Here is a 4,048-nt window from a genome sequence, read left to right as displayed (position 1 = left end):
CTAAAACAAAATTAACAAATTAGAGTTAACATGTTTAATTGAATATGTTACATTAAAGCATAACCCAAACCTAGCGCAAATTGTCTTCCAAATTATTGCGACACCTGTCTGCCTAAATAAACAACAAACGTCGTTTTCTAGACTTCAAAACAAATCACATGCATTTTCTAGACTTGGCCCATTTTACCAAACAAAAACAAAAACAAAAACAAAAATAAAACCCACGCTTTACCTCTTATACTTTTTGTAAAAGGACATCTGAATCTACTGAAATTCTTAGGAGAATTTCAGTTTTTAAAATTTTAAATTTATGCAGTTTATTTTTTATTCAATGGTCATTGTTCTGTCACATATTCCACTACCAATAAAATAATAAATTATAATAACTCTTAGATGAAAAATAAAAGACATAGATCTAAAATTTCAAAAACTGAAATTTTTAAAAAAATTTTAAAGATTTTGATCCGTAAAAGAAGTTACTGGAGAAAAAAGAAAAAAGCCACGTGTCATTCTTGTTTGGATTTATTATATTATAAGCGGTCGGTAGCTATCAATCCCTCCTCCTCTAGAATGTAGGCGGAAGACAAAGAAAGGCGAAAGAAATGAAGAAAAAAACAAAAGAAAATTTCCAACAATATCAACAAGAAATCCCTTTGAAGCATTGAAAACCACTTGGTTTTTTTTACAACGGACGCACGCAATCATTGACATCAAAAACCTCAATCCCCCAAATAAACTAATAATTATTTCCGACCCAATTTGCTTAATTTAAATTATTACAGAAAACAACGTGTGACACGTTGGCCCCAATCATAATGCCATGTCACATTTATTTTTAATTAATCGCCACGTGACCCTCTACACTTTTATTTTGTTTTGTTTTGTATGAATGCAAGTTGGCTAATTGGTTGACCTCAACTAAGCGCGTCCCCACTAATTCATTACACCACGATCACCATACCTGTTGATAATCTAAAGGAAAGAAAATATAAGAGATTTAATATTTTGGGGATTAATGTGAACATATGTTAGGTATAACAAGATTCATATGTTTAAATTATTTACAGAAAAGTATACATATTTCGTCAAACTAATACCTATTTTACAATGTCTTTCTTGAATTGACGTCTCTTTCAAATTATTAAAAATTTGTAACAGACGTCCTTTTTATTTGGAAAAATGACAAAAATGCCCTAAAAATTTCCAAAAAGACAAATAGCCTTTTTTTTAAAAAAAAAACACATGTGACGGTGGGTGCGATGAAGACGCTATATGGGTCAACTTTTTTTTTTTTTGGTAAAAAAAAAAAAAAAGTGATAAGGGTTTTTTTTTTTTGATGTTTTTGGTACAAATTAAGGGAATACCTTCTCAAACTAACGCTCCATTTGGTACTTTTTCTAAGATAAAAATGGCGAAATTTAACATTTTGGGGACTAATATATGTGTAGGAGTAATGTTAAAAAGAAAACCTATGTCTCATTTGTGTCCTCTTAAAATTACCATTAAATTAAAAATCAATAATAATTTTGAAATGACAAAAAAAAAAAGAAAGGTCTTTATTTTTAGGGATTGATATGCTAGGCATAAGATAAGAAGAACGATATCCCATGATGTTCAAAGTATCTAGTAGAAAACAACATTTTTCCTGCATGCTCGCAATTCATAGCTAGAAACACACATACATGTATGCCCCCACTTGGCACATGCATGATGAGTGTGAATTTATGGGATGACTGGCATGTGAATTGGTTGCACAGGTTTCCACGATTCAATAAAAGGCCATACTCTAAAGTGAGAGCAACATATGCAGGCATGTTTTTGTGATGTCGAAATTAATTGTATCATTTAATGGGAGGGGGAAGATACATAGGAGGAATTTACGGGTGGGTTGTCTTCTTCTGCATTCTGGCAAGCTCTGGTTTAATTAGTGCACGTTCCTTTCATAATCGATATGTGCAATTATTTCTCTCCCTCTTCATTTTGCCTTGCCACCTCTTGGTCCATTCCTTTTTTTTTTTTTTTTTTTTTCTTAATTTATTTACCAAATTTATTATCATTATTATTATATATTTGACTGTGACTGGTCGATCTTTGATCTCCAAATCTGATCAATCAGGATTCAGGAATTGGCAACGAGTCGTGCTTGAAGAAATAATGGAGGGAGGGGGGGGTGGGGGTGATGGTGGTGGTGGTGGGGAGAGTGCAGTTGCGTAGGATGCACTGCTTTGCAACATCAAGCCTCAATAATGGATGCCATGATAACCCACCTGGTCCTCCCTTTGGACCCTTTTCCCTCTTTATCACTCACTTGACTATAAATTGAACCATAGCCAACTCGGAGGGGTACGCATGTTTATGAGAAGCGTGAGAATGAGAGTGTGTACCATTTTTAATGCTAAAATATTATAAATATAGTTAGGGGTGAAAATGTTGTTACGGTTATCCGTTATTGGTTAAAATTACTAACCGTAATCGCCTAGGTGGTTAGTAAAATTAGTAACCGCCTCTGCTAATCACTTAACTGGTGGTTAGTAGTTAATAACCCTAATAACCGCTAACCGTTTTTTAAAAGAAAAACGCAAAACGATATTGTTTCTATAGTAATACGATAATACCCTACTACATAAGATTCTAGATTTGTATACGTTTATATATACGCAGTTAGCGGTTTAAAAAAAAAAAACTTAAAATCCCTAACCATAACCACCTAGGCGGTTGACGGTTGGTGCATAACTATGTCCACCCATAAACATAATTTTTCATGAATCGGCATAAAAATACTTATTGTTTGAACTTGAACTTAAACATGGGACTCAGTGACTCACTAGTATTAAGAATGACTAATCAAATGGTGGATTAGCATTATCACATTAACATAGTGAGATAATTGTGTGATATATAACATTTTTTTTTAAAAAGAAATGTTGTGTACAACACTCTCATTCTATTCGTGATTTTTTTTTTTGTTTTTTTGAAATAGTGGCTAATTTAAGAGCGGTTTGGCGCTTTGACATCAACCCAATGTTATAAGGATGAGATGAGGATTTAGTATATAACATTACTCTACACGGAAATTTGATTTTACTGTATCACTATCCTATTGTTATTTTACTATAGTGGCAGTGAAATTGTTAATCTAACTTTTAAATTTAGCCCCGTTAAAAGAGAAAAAAAAAATCAATAATAAATTGACAATGTCAAGTCAAGATAGTTAAATAAAAGCATAATTAAGGGCAATATTAAGTAGAGACTCAAATCTACCTCCCACATTTGTTCAAGAAGTTGAATGGCCGAAAAAGAAGAAGCAAACTGTTTACCATGGTTAATTATAATTAGGCCATTGAAGCCATAATTAGTAGGGATTAAAATTTTTTAAGTACAAACAAAACAAGAATTAATTTTAATTAAATATACCCTGATTTATGAAGACTTTTTAAGGTGTAGCTTATAAATTTTGTGCGCAACACGTGGTACGCACATATTGCTTATAAGCCCCAAAAAAAAAAAAAAAAAAAAAAAATCTTCAAACAGTACATATCGGCTAAGATTAGTGTGGCAACAAGACAATGCTTAGCTGGCAATCCAACAATCAACGGCGAGAATTCATCGACAGCAAATGTTGCTGACGTGGATGATACCGTAGTCCACCCCTTAAAACTTCAATTGGGTTCCTCTCTTCCTCTCTCCAAAAGTTCTCTCTCAGAAGAAGTAGAAGGCGCTTCTCTCTCCCTTAAAAACTCTCTATTGCTTCTTTGATTCATAGTTGAGTGGGAGGATTTTGTGGAGGAGAAACAAAAAGCAATCTCCTTGTTTTGCTCATATTCGATTTGGGTTTCTTTGAAAGTTATCCAAAACCAGAAACAAAAAAAAAGAAAAAAAAGAAAGAGAGAGTTATGATCTTGAGTTCTTAGGGAGATCATTGAAGAGAAAGTTCTTGTTTGGGTTGCGAAGGTTTCTTTTGAAATGGTTTTGATGTCTGAGATTTTCTTGGCTGAAGAAGAGAAGGTTGAAGGAAAGTGGGAGAAAGAGAGATAACACATACAAGGCC

Source organism: Corylus avellana, chromosome ca7 (assembly GCF_901000735.1).
Source record: "Corylus avellana chromosome ca7, CavTom2PMs-1.0".
In the NCBI taxonomy this organism is placed as follows: Eukaryota; Viridiplantae; Streptophyta; class Magnoliopsida; order Fagales; family Betulaceae; genus Corylus; species Corylus avellana.
This window is presented reverse-complemented; position numbering follows the sequence as displayed.